This window comes from Schistocerca americana, chromosome 7 (genome assembly GCF_021461395.2).
Source record: "Schistocerca americana isolate TAMUIC-IGC-003095 chromosome 7, iqSchAmer2.1, whole genome shotgun sequence".
Classification (NCBI taxonomy): Eukaryota; Metazoa; Arthropoda; class Insecta; order Orthoptera; family Acrididae; genus Schistocerca; species Schistocerca americana.
In genome coordinates this window covers 415233291-415246871 of record NC_060125.1, presented here as the reverse complement: position 1 = coordinate 415246871, position 13581 = coordinate 415233291, and the positions used below count along the sequence as shown (strand labels likewise).

Below are 13581 nucleotides of genomic sequence, written 5' to 3'. Positions count from 1 at the left end.
TCATCATAAATAACACATCAGGTCACCCAAATCAACACAAACTAGCTTTCTTTATATAGCACTCAATAATATAAGTTGAATTTATACTGCACCTGCTGTAAAAACCAAAACACGAAACACTTTAAAAATAATATCCTACAACAATGCTTACAGTCAATCCATAGTTGAAAAATTAAATTTAAAAATGAAACAAACAGCATCAATAACCCAGTCCTCATTATCCAAATAACCTAAATAAGCCTCTATGCCTTTTCTTGATAGCTTTTCATATAATCTTACAAAGGTGTTTAAATCACTAAGAGTGAAAATAAAGTACAAAAGAGTTCATGAGATTAAAACACCCAACGCAGAGTTTCACAATGCTCTTGCATATACATTAACTTGTGATTGCTGCTCTTACTGCTACACAGAGCAAACTGGAAGAAACTTGCAAATTCGATACAAAGGGTGCACATTCAGTTACAGACATAAAAACCAACCGCCATAAACTTCCACTATAGACAAAGGTATACGAATGGATCTTCCAAACAAATAGAAATTGTCACCAATTAAAATCACCCCACACCATCCTAGATGGACAAATAGTTTTAGTAAGTAATCCACGTATTCAGAACTTTTAAGAATCTTCGCCTTGAAAAAGGAAACAGTTAACCTGAAGTTAAATACCCATGACCAACACATATACACAAAAGCAAATCTACCTAGCAGTCACTTTCACTTTTTCTGCATACCCACCCACCCACCCACACGCAGCCACCCACCCACCAATCCACCCACACCCACCCACCCACCAATCCTCCCACCCTCACACACATACACACACACACACACACACACACACACACACACACACATATGCTCAGAACCCTCCTACCACATACCAAGATCAGAAATACCACTAACATTCGACATTATCACTAAACGAAACCAACCACATACTAAGTTCATATTCTTAGTCAATTATCAATGTTTATAAGGCAAAGATAAGCAAATAAAATGTAATTTCAGTAATATAGTCATAGATGAAATATTATCCAGAACTCTTAATTTGGCACTCTTTATAAATAGTATATGTTATTTTCAATATAGTGAATACATGCTACTACTGAATATTGAATGTGACATAAATGTATATAGCATTTTCTGTTGTCGTTAGGATGCAATATTCGATGATGCAAGTGTTAATTAAGGAAAATCTCGTCACCAAAAGAAATTATTTCAAAATTAACTTTAGTCTGCCTCTTTGGTGAAACTTCCTGGCAGATTAAAACTGTGTGCCCAACCGAGACTCGAACTCGGGACCTTTGCCTTTGCAGGCAAGTGCTCTACCAACTGAGCTACCGAAGCACGACTCATGCCCAGTACTCACAGCTTTACTTCTGCAAGTACCTCGTCTCCTACCTTCCAAACTTTACAGAAGCTCTCCTGCGAACCTCGCAGAACTAGCACTCCTGAAAGAAAGGATATTGCGGAGACATGGCCTAGCCACAGCCTGGGGGATGTTTCCAGAATGAGATTTTCACTCTGCAGCGGAGTGTGCGCTGATATGAAACTTCCTGGCAGATTAAAACTGTGTGCCCGACAGAGACTCGAACTCGGGACCTTTGCCTTTCGCGTGCAAGTGCTATACCAACTGAGCTACGGAAGCACGACTCACGCCCGGTACTCACAGCTTTACTTCTGCCAGTACCTCGTCTCCTACCTTCCAAACTTTACAGAAGCTCTCCTGTGAACCTTGCAGAACTAGCACTCCTGAAAGAAAGGATATTGCGGAGACATGGCTTAGCCACAGCCTCGGGGATGTTTCCAGAATGAGATTTTCACTCTTCAGCGGAGTGTGCGCTGATATGAAACTTCCTGGCAGATTAAAACTGTGTGCCCGACCGAGACTCGAACTCGGGACCTTTGCCTTTTGCAGGCAAGTGCTCTACCAACTGAGCTACCGAAGCACGACTCACGCCCGGTACTCACAGCTTTACTTCTGCCAGTACCTCGTCTCCTACCTTCCAAACTTTACAGAAGCTCTCCTGCGAACCTTGCAGAACTAGCACTCCTGAAAGAAAGGATATTGCGGAGACATGGCTTAGCCACAGCCTGGGGGATGTTTCCAGAATGATATTTTCACTCTGCAGCGGAGTGTGCGCTGATATGAAACTTCCTGGCAGATTAAAACTGTGTGCCCGACCGAGACTCGAACTCGGGACCTTTGCCTTTCGCCGGCAAGTGCTCTACAAACTTTTTTTTTTTTTAAGTGCTCCACGAACTTTTTTTTTTTTAAGAAAACAAATAAAAGCCTTTTGGGTATGAAAATAAAGACGACCTTCTTCATAAAGAACACAATATCCTTTGAAAATGTAGAACATAAAAGGTAGCCATATTTCCGAAACGGCCTTCTTTAGTATTTGTATGGCTTTTGTTAACATAAATGAGTGTACAGTCTCACCATCACCAGCATTTTTTTTTTTTGGGGGGGGGGGGGGGGAGCACAAGAGAAAGAAAACAAATAGGCTGCAGATAGAGAGCTATGTGTGAAAAGGATAAACATGTGTACGGAGAAAAAAAAAACTTAGAAGAGGAGGAGAAAAGAGAACTGAAATAAAATAGGAATACTTTCCGCGCTATGCTCCACTTTGGCGCGCCAGCAGAATAAAACGCATTCTATCATTGACCATTGAAGGGGAACGTGGGATCGTCCAGCCTTGGCTGGCACGGTTCGTTGAGATTCCAGCTTTGAGGTGGGTTGGTGAAAATGCTCTGTAAATAGTTCGAGAAAGTGGCCCGATAGTGTCGATGCCGGAGAAGGGTGTGGTGATGTACTTGGAGGCGTGTCCAAAAGTCCGCCGGATCGACGATGTCGTCCCGGAAGAGGTAGTTGACAGCCATGCCACTAATCCATGTGATGGCGTGCCACTTAGCCGATGGAAAGTAGGTCGTGTCGGGATACATCATCATAGTGGCAGAAACGTGATGTGGTGGTACTCGGAGGTAGAAAGCCACTATCTTCTGTACGAGGGTCCAGACAGCTGCTGCTGGTCCACACTCAAAACGATGTAAATCTGTATCTTCGACATTGCACTTGAGGCCCAAGGGTGAGTCCACCAGTGCGATGCGATGCAGTTTCTGTCTTGTAGTATACTTGTCGTTGACGAGAAGGTACCACATAGAGGCGGTGTCAGTGGTGTGATTTGGTCGGTGGATCGTTTTCCAAACTGTAGGCCATGAAACCTGGGGGTGACGTGTTTCGACGGGGTTGCGGGATGGAGACTTTTGGAGAAGGCGGTAGATGTCGCGGGTGGTCGTCAAACTGGTCCTGGCGAGCTCGGTGCATATGTAGCTGTACTCCAAAAAGAAACGGCCGATATGTGACATCGGAGGTGGGATTTGTGCCAAAGACGTCGGTGGGCGACTCGAAACAGGCGCGAGCTCGGTGGTCAACATTCCAGTAAAACTAGCATTTTGGCTTTTCCATAACCGGAGCATAGTATTGGTGTAAAGTGCCGTTGTCCTGGCTCTCACATTAACCAGATCGAGGCCACCATCCCGCTTCGGTAAGGTGAGAGCTTCATACTGGACTTTGAAGATGTGTCCAGAACAAATGAAATAGCCAAATGCCGACTGTAACCTGGCCGCCATTGTCGAAGTGATGGGCAGAATCTGCGCTATATGGGGTATCCGAGCTGCCAGATGGGTATTGACGAAGGTGACTCTCTGGCACATATTCAGCGGGCGTAGTATGTGATTTTGTATGTTGGCCCGGATGCGTTGCAGCAGCGCCCGAAAATTGATCGCCGAGGTGCGGCGAATGTCTCGCGTGTACACCAATCCGAGACAACGAATGTTGTCCACCAGTTGAAATGGAACTACGCTGTCTGCGGGAAGGCCGCGGCCGATCTTCATGGCGCATGATTTTGCCACGTTCATAGCGCTCCCTGCCCCAGCACTGTAACGGGTAATCCACTGCATCGCAGCTTGTACGTCGGCCGCTGAACGTACGACGAGGGCCAAGTCGTCCGCGTAAGCTCGGCAGCGGAACATATGATTCCGGAGTGGAATACCTGTCAAACGTCGCCGTAATCCGCAAATGAGTGGTTCCATCGCAATGGCATAAAGTACCGTCGACAAAGGGCAACCCTGCCGTACTGAGCGTTCAATCCGTATAGGTTCTGTAAGTCTGCCGTTGACGAGAAGTCTGGACGTTGCTCCACGAAGGAGCCGCATAATCACTTGCATGAACGTGGGGGGAATTGCCGTTCGGTCCATCACTGCGTTGAGGAATGCATGATTGACGCGGTCAAACGCTTGTTTGAAGTCGATGGAGATTAAAGCGCCTGGCAGTCACGAGTGTGTTGCCACAGCGATCACATCTCGATATTCACTGAGGGCCGTCTGTATATTACGATCGCCGCCTAAGGATGTTTGTTCGTGGGAAACAATGTCCCGTAAGACATGTTTGAGTCGCACTGCCAGAAGGCGTGTGAAAATCTTGAAGTCCGAATTGAGTAACGTGATCGGCCGCTAACTGTCGAGTCGCGTTCCTCCTGCGGGTTTCGGGACTGGTGTGAGTAAGCCTTCCATGAACATTGGTGGCGGATTCGCCGCGCAGGACAAAAGTTCCCAGTACATGTCCCTCCATCGTGGCATCATCAAATCTTGGAAGGTTCTGTAAAATTCGAGAGGTAAACCATCCGGGCCGGGAGATCGATTCAGAGACCCCTTGGCCACAGCGCCTTGGACGTCGTCGGTGGTCACCTCAGCAGTCAGGAGGGTTGCAGCTGCTGCGTTTAGAGTACCAAGTGTCTCATGGGCAACCTCAGCAATGGCCTCTGCACCGGCAGGTACTTCTTGATAGAAAAGTCTATAGTGCGTTGTGAATGCATCCGAAATGGTAGCTTGCGAAGTCAGCCGTCGTCCATCAGGTAAGTTTAACATTGTCATTAAAGCCTGTCGGCGTCGACGAACATTTTGAACAATATGATGCATAGAAGTTTCTTCACCATTAATTCTGTCTTGGCTGCGGGCTCCTACAATGGCTCCCTCTAAACGGCAGCTGGTCAATGATAAAATCTTTGCCTTGATGCGTTGAGCTTCTTTGAGGCGATCCGGGGATGGAGGATGATCCATGAGTTCACGTAGAGCGCTATAGTAGAAATCAGTTGTATGGTGATTCCACCTGGCTTTGGCTCTGTCATAGTGTGTCAATGTGCGTCGGATGGCCGGTTTGGCGCACAGCAACCACCACTGCAGTGTGGTCTCGTAACGCATAATGCGTTGAACACAGGTGTGCCACGTGTCGGTGACCTGTTGTCGACATTCAGGGTCCCGCAGTAGCGCGACATTGAGTTTCAAGGTCCTGCACTGCGCCATATAGATTGTCGACGTAGGTTCATGGTACAGATATAGATGTCATGATCCGAAAAGGCAGACGGCCAACGTTCCACGTCGAGGAGAACTGATTTTAGAGCGTGAGAGATGTATATTCTATCAAGTCGGCTGGTGGAGTGGCTCGTGATGTGTGTATACCCCGGGCGGTCGCCGTGTACCACTCGCCAAGTGTCGAGGAGACGAAGGCGGCGGACGAGGAAGCGAAGTTCGGGACATGGGGTGAAATGGGGGTATTGGTCTGTGCGCTCGAGAACACAGTTGAAATCTCCACCTACGATGAGATGATCGTATCGACCGAGGAATAAAGGCGTGATATCTTCTGCGTAGAACTGGGAGCGATCCCTCCGTTTATCAGTGCCCGATGGGGCGTAGAGATTTATGATTTTGAGTCCTTCAACTGTTATGGCCACCCCTCGCGCTGTTGGGAGGTATGCGACATCGGAAACTGCAATTCCTTCTCGGAGGAGGATGGGTGCGCCTGTGTGTTCCATAGCTGCAGGGGCGGCGTACGTCTCATATCCATAACACCCAGTCCAAGTCGCTGTCCACAGTTCTTGTAACAGGGCGATGTCGATGTCCGCTGCTCTTAGCGTGTCACGGAGCAGTTGAAGTTTAGCGTGGGAGCCGATATTATTAGTATTGATAGTAGCTATTCGGTATGCCTGATGGGAAATAGAAGTCGCAGGATTCGCCGTAGAAACTTCCCCCATTTTAGTTTTGGTCTAACGGAGAAACAGATCTCATTTCCGCATCAGATGGAGGTGGGAAATCCATGTCATCCGCCCATGAAAGGTGTCCGACAGGTTTGACATCGGCGAGAGGTGGCAGCGCTGGCCGAGTCGGCTCAATGGCGTCGGTGACAACAGGCGGTCTATGTTCCATGGCTTCTGGGCGAGGGGCTTGCGCACGATCTCTGTTGGACGGTTCACCGTCTTGTGGATGACGCGTCTCTGTGGCAGAGGAGAAAGTGTTATCGTGTTCTCCGTCTGAGTGATGTGGCATCTCTTCGTCCTGCGGAGGGGGCTCAATGGTCGAGTCTGATGTCTTACGGCGTTTTTTTCGTCGTTTGGGCGACTTCTGCTTTCGGCAATGAGTTTCGGTGTCTGAGGAAGGAAGAGATTCACGTCGTTCCGGTACAAAAGCCGCGGGTGCTATGATGCGGTCTTCATTCTCCAGAACACTCTCATTGGTATCCTTGTGATCTTCTAGCGTGGGTGTGTCCGGCTGTTGGACATGTTCGCGGGCAGCATCGCCGGTGTCAAGGTGCTGGGACGCCTCCGGGTGTATCGGACCAGAGAGACGCTCATGAACGGCGCCTTGTGAGGGCTGGACGTGCAGTGTCGCCACATAGGTGACTGGAAGGGTGGTCGTGGTTCTGTCGGTGTTCGAATCGTCAGGCCTTAGTTGTGTGATGCGGCGTTGCAGGTATTCATTACGGACGTGGCCTTCTTTGCCACAACCGGAACATGTTCGAGGTTGTCCGTCGTAAATGACCACCGCACGTGGTGCGGTAGCGTTCTCGCTTCCCACGCCCGGGTTCCCGGGTTCGATTCCCGGCGGGGTCAGGGATTTTCTCTGCCTCTTGATGGCTGGGTGTTGTGTGCTGTCCTTAGGTTAGTTAGGTTTAATTAGTTCTAAGTTCTAGGCGACTGATGACCTCAGCAGTTGAGTCGCATAGTGCTCAGAGCCATTTGAACCATTTTTTTGACCACCGCTGATAGAAATGTACGATGGAACGTGCCGTTTGAGATCGATTCGGACTTGTCGCACACTATTAAGCACCGGATACGTCGTAAACTGTGCCCATGTCTCGGTTACGTGGCTCTGGACTTTCCCGAACGGGCTTAGCGCCGCGATGACTTCATCTTCAGTCACCTCGAAAGGCAGTTCGAATACACGAATCGTCCGAAGGCCAAGTCCGGCATGGTCGACATCCACAGGCCCGACGTTTACGTCGGAGTGCCGAAATTTTAGTCCATGTCGCGTCCTTTGAATGATCTCGTTGCAGGCAGCGTCGGAAGTCATCTCAACATAAACGACGCTGCTAATGATCGATAGGTGTATGCCGATGAGTTCGTCACGCGGGATCTTCCCGTCTTCGCGTAGGAAGCGTTCGACGGCCAGTGCATTGGGTCGCGCGTATTCGTTTGAGAAGGTGAACTTAAGAGTTTTCTTTATGTAAGAGTCGGCCATTACAGCTTGTTCGACTGAGAAGCGCGGTGACGAGGAAGTAAACAAAACACTCCGCGCGCGCAGCGGCGTGGACGGCCGAGCGCGGTGCGCACTGCTGCCCTGCCGAACGCAGACTGCCAACTGAGCTACCGAAGCACGACTCACGCCCGATACTCACAGCTTTACTTCTGCCAGTACCTCGTCTCCTACCTTCCATACTTTACAGAAGCTCTCCTGCGAACCTTGCAGAACTTGCACTCCTGAAAGAAAGGATATTGCGGAGACATGGCTTAGCCACAGCCTGGGGGATGTTTCCAGAATGAGATTTTCACTCTGCAGCGGATTTTTGCTCTGCAGTTGGTACAGCACTTGCCCGCGAAAGGCAAAGGTCCCGAGTTCGAGTCTCGGTCGGGCACACAGTTTTAATCCGCCAGGAAGTTTCATATCAGCGCACACTCCGCTGCAGAGTGAAAATCCCATTCTGGAAACACCCCCCAGGCTGTGGCTAAGCCATGTCCCCGCAATATCCTTTCTTTCAGGAGTGCTAGTTCTGGAAGGTTCGCAGGAGAGCTTCTGTAAAGTTTGGAAGATAGGAGACGAGGTACTGGCAGAAGCAAAGCTTTGAGTACCTTGCGCGAGTCGTGCTTCGGTAGCTCAGTTGGTTGAGCTCTTGCCCGCGAAAGGCAAAGGTCCCGAGTTCGAGTCTCGGTCGGGCACGCAGTTTTAATCTGCCAGGAAGTTTCACATCAGCGCACACTCCGCTGCAGAGTGAAAATCTCATTCTGCCTCTTTGGTATTTTAATATTCTGTGATGGACAAGGGAGTAGCTGCCTTTGGCACCATTTGTGTAGTGATACAAATTTAACGTAATTGTAAAACATATATTACATTTTGCAGAGTAGTGTGTACAATAGGAATAAACCCTTAGCTGCTAACAACTGTAAGAAAGGCCTTTAAGTCGATCTTGTAGCTTAAGTAGCTCTGGCTACGTACAGTGCTTACTTTTATCATTTTACTATCTTGGCACAGCTACATGTCCCTCTCAGTAGTCGAAACACCCATTAGAAGTGTCTGAGATCTGTCCATAAATCAGTAGACGATTCGAAAGTGGTCATGGTAAATTAAAATTGAAGTTTCACAATAGGTGACTCACAGCAGTTATTTCTGGAACTCGAAATTCATCACAATCGCAACGCTTCACAGCCAAAATGGATAAACATTTTATTTAGTGCTCTATCAGAGGCTGAGGTGTCTTTTAAACACGACTTTGGATATATCGGTCTGGATAATAATGTATAAAGTATTATAACACCCAATACAGACCAGTAAAATAAGCAGCATTTTTATAGAGGAACCAAAATAGTATACATACAGATGTACCACTTCAAAACTTTTGCAGATGAATGTGCACCAAGTGATTTAGCAAAAAGTAGTGTTAAAATACTATTTTGTCCAAAGCATCTCGTACCAAGATAGTTGTAGACAAATACTTCCTGATTATGATTTTCGAAACGACTTGTTACACTGGACTAATGGAATAATTGTAAAATATGGCATTCGATTTTATCCAGAGAGAAAAGGTATTGCAATTTTTAATCAAGAGTAGAATTAGGAGCACCAAACATTTATAATTCAGCACATGCTACAATAATAATTTCTTGTAGAAATGTTATTAAGAACCAAACTGTGGACTAAATCTGTGTTAACACATATAGTAATGTGGGTTTTAGTTTGACTTTTCTCGTTAGACTTCATAAGGATAACATTACATTCATAACAGAAAAAGGAGTCAGGAATTCTTTATGACTGAGATATTCTATGTAGTTTTGAAAGAAATTTCATTTTTTATCTGGAAAAAGAAGAAGGAAAACATGTCAAGGAAGATACCTAAACAAACTTCGTTTTTCTGAGGTTATTCTTTCGTTTTGTTTTTCTCATATAAATTACCGCAATGGCAAGTTAAACTAAAGAAAAGGAAAATTTTATCAACATATTGGAGGAATCTGTAGCAGACAACAATCAAGAACCATAATACATTGACTAGATTTAGTGTTTTGGCAGGTGATGGCAATGACTGGATGGCCAGAAGAGGAAACAGACTCAGCAGTAACAAAGTCCTGGAGTGCTTCTGCTGAAAAGTTGTGGTACATTGACTAGGTTTAGTGTTTTGGCAGGTGATGGCAATGACTGGATGGCCAGAAGAGGGAACAGACTCAGCAGTAACAAAGTCCTGGAGTGCTTCTGCTGAAAAGTTGTGGTTTCATTCAGTTCAGACTTACTGAATTGCACATTTAGTTTCACTGATAGACTAAAAGAACTGAGGGGGTCAGTGAATGAAGCAGAATGGTAATAGGGAATCACTATAAAAGACATGAAAACAAGCAGTTGAATTGGATAAGACACAGGAGACTTAATTCTGACTGATAATTAAATAAAGGAGAGGAAGACACTTACTGATATGAAAAAATTTAAGGTGGATCAAGGAAGTTCTTTGCCGAATTATTAAGACAACAAAAAATGATGATATAACATGCTGAATTTTGAAAGTATTCTGGAACAACATAGACTCCTTATGCTAAAGAAGATTGCACACATGAAAGGCTTTTACAGGAGTGGATGTGAAATGAGCAAATGATAATACATATCCAGAAAGTTTTATTCTTTCTAAATCATCGCTTTCAGAAATTAGTGGTGATATTATAACACAAGGTAAACACTGTTATTGTTCAGTTTAAACTTAAGATAAATTTGATTTGATTGTGTTGACTGTGTAATATTATGCAAAACTTATGGATTATTAATACTGAGGTGTAGTTCCGTCACTCTGTCTAATGCTATACTAGTTCACATTATTGTAAGCACTGCTCTGAATAAGATCACTTTTCAGTTACCTTAAAAGAATTTTACTTTGTGTGTGGATTTTGCATTCCTTCAAGAGCAACTGATTTTCAGTTCCTTATCACTGTTGGACATCTTACACTGTAAAACTACCTTACGTTACCTTCTATCCTAAACAATTACATTACATGAATCTAGTTTCATTCTACAGATTTCAAAAGGTAATGAGAAGTGTCAGACAGCTTGATAACCACTTGTTTCCTTAATTTTGCAGGCTTGTTACAAATTTCTCCTGATTTATTGGCAAAAACAGAAAATATGCTGTATTCTGTGTATCACATGTAAAGCTGTTTTTCTGACAACTTTTAACACATTTTTTTCTTAATTGTCGCTTGTGTTAATGATAAAACTACATATAAAATATAGATTTCCTTAACATTATCTCAATTTAGCAACATACAGTTTGCTTGAACAACTGTCAAATTAGAGAAGATATTTGATATTCTACTAGGTGTAGAGAGATCTTGAGAAGAATTATGGAGGGAACAAATGAAATGTTATCGTGGCATCCTTTAGTATCTTAAAATCTTCCTCGAATATATGAAAAATATTCCTGTAAAGGTTATGTAAATTAGTGTGCTAAATTTAAATGTTACACTATAGGCTAGGGAGGTACTCACACAGCGCACAGAAATAAACTACATATAAGAAAACGTAAGTAAATGGGTATGATTTTCAGAGTAAAAATAAGTTGCAGAAAAAATTTACTATTATTAAGGCAATGTACACAGATCCTCCCTAGTCATCAGTTGACAGGCACTGCAAAATTATACTTAACACACACTTTAAAAGACATATATTCAGTTTTGCAACGCTATAAACAATTCGCAATATGTCATTCGTGAGATGAACTTTCACCATTTCACTTCGAAAGGAAAGTACATAATTTGACAAAGTGCTGTGAGTTGCATAAATTTATTTCTATTCTATATCGCAATAGCCTTGGGGGAAGAGTAAGGACATAATATAAAGCTATGTATTTAATCCTCTTACTACTGTGCATTCCATGTTTGAAGAAGGTCCATTGCTATAAATCGTTGATTCACAAAAAGTAATCATCTGTCAGCACTATAAAACTGGTTCCTACTAACGCTGGAAGGAATACTATTGAAATGAAATTTTCACAAAAAAAAAAAACCAATACACGCTAGTGACCCACAAGAGGAAAATTTGAAGAATACGCAATGAAATCTGTACATCGTACTTTGCTGTTGTCCCAATAAAAGCTTCATTCTGTAAAATAGATATGTTCGCATATTATAGAAAGATCTGAAGGAATTCTTGCTGTATTGATACTACGGGAATTGTTTGACATGATATCGGGCTGACTGGGTGTCAATTTGCCACTGACCTATCGGAAATATCGGACATGTAACGGTTGAAATATCACGGCCGATAGACAGTTTTTATATGTATAGCCGCTCGGGAACTCGAGTCGTGAATGTGAACTACGGCTATTTTGATAAATCACTCCCGTTTACAATATGACATCAAATAAATCCTCTTTCTGTGCAGAAGACTCAAGGCCATTGTAAATTTCTGGTCACTTGGTGGATTTCCGAATACTGTTTTATTACATCACCATTTTACTGAGATATGATAATGCTACAGTCAGCTATGTTTTTAAAATGTGGAGTCCCGGTTAGGACGTTCTCTTATCCCTAGAATATGCACACTGTGTGATGAAGGATAAGAGCTTACGAGACCATTTTGTGTAATTTATGTTTCAGAGAAAAGCATGGGAACATTTCAGCTGAAGGAAAATATATTGTGTAAGAGTGGTAATTAGGTTTCCTTCGTTAGCGTATTTAATACGGTTAAGTCCTGGTATTTACATTGTTTTCTGAATCCCAATTTCATTTAGGCAGACAAAAATCCGTCACTAAATTTCCTTCATCGAGGTGAACATAAAATCATCCATCACGAATGTTTGTTATTCGGTTCGTGATGGGTGCTAATCTCACAAAGCACTGAAAATACGAGAAATCTCATTTCTTATCACCGCTGCATTCGTTGTTAATACGTATTAGGACAGTGGAAATGATATCGTAGTGTAGGTTCACACAGCAGCATTATGTAGCGTTATGTAACACTGGATGCAGCTATGTTTATGGGAAAAGCGCATAACGTCTTGGAGCCTACGAAATTTGTTTACATCAAATTCCTTTATATGGCGAAGTTGAAATCTTGAATTCTAGGAGAAGAGAAGAATTCCCTGTAAACTTGAGGGGAAGTAATTAATTTTAACGAGCCGTAAAATAGGTGGTGGAGAAATATTTTCGCTGAAAATGTGTTTCATTAATGTTTAATCTACATAAGTAAGTCATTTTACTGTATTCAGCATTTTATACATTGCTCCGAAATCACTGACGAGGCATGCCTTATTTTTATTGTAATTAGTTTTAAAAAATGTTAAAAGTATCTGTGTTATTGTTGGAATTATTATCATTATTGTCATTGTCATTATTATTATGCAATTTTTTTAGATTAACCAAGTACCGTTATTGCTGTTTCAATTATTATTGTTGATGCTATTAATAATATGTTATTGTTTACCGTTATCCGTTACTGCGTCGCGTCACGCCCTAGTGTTACACTGAATAATGTCGTAATTCACTAGTAAATTCAATTTATGGGCATAAAACTGTAGGACGACTGCTGAGGAGTATTTCGCCCTTTAAGGTTTTATACCCCATCACGTTGTCCAACCATGACGGTGCAGCCATCATATGTCTGAGCTGCAAGTTTTCTACAGCAATCAAATTCCGTTTTGCAGCCAGACACATGCTCCGTTAAGCTGTCAACACTTCGATTATCGCTGAGATCAACATTTCCCAGAAATCTCTCACACACTCGACCAGTGGATAATACGTAGCGAAAAATAGTTGAGTGTTGGAGCCGGCTTGAAATATCTCCCTTTACAACAATAATAACCTCTACAAATGGCGTTTCTTTCAGTTCTTTCGTAATTTCTATACGAATGATATCAGAAATGAAATCGATGAGGTTATTTTGTATGTCACGACGTCACGTGAGATACCTTCGAAAACAGTTAAAATGTCACAGTGAACAGACAAACATTAATCTTTTTGTGTCAGTAAGTGTAAATGTTCAACAGTATTATCCTGA

The 13581-nt window shown here is 43.5% G+C and overlaps 1 non-coding gene across 1 annotated transcript; it reads right to left on the bottom strand.

The window, feature by feature from the left end:
* Positions 1-1274: 1274 nt before the first annotated feature.
* Positions 1275-1348, bottom strand: Trnac-gca. The gene has a single exon. It is a non-coding gene; the product is annotated as a tRNA-Cys (tRNA).
* Positions 1349-13581: the final 12233 nt, after the last annotated feature.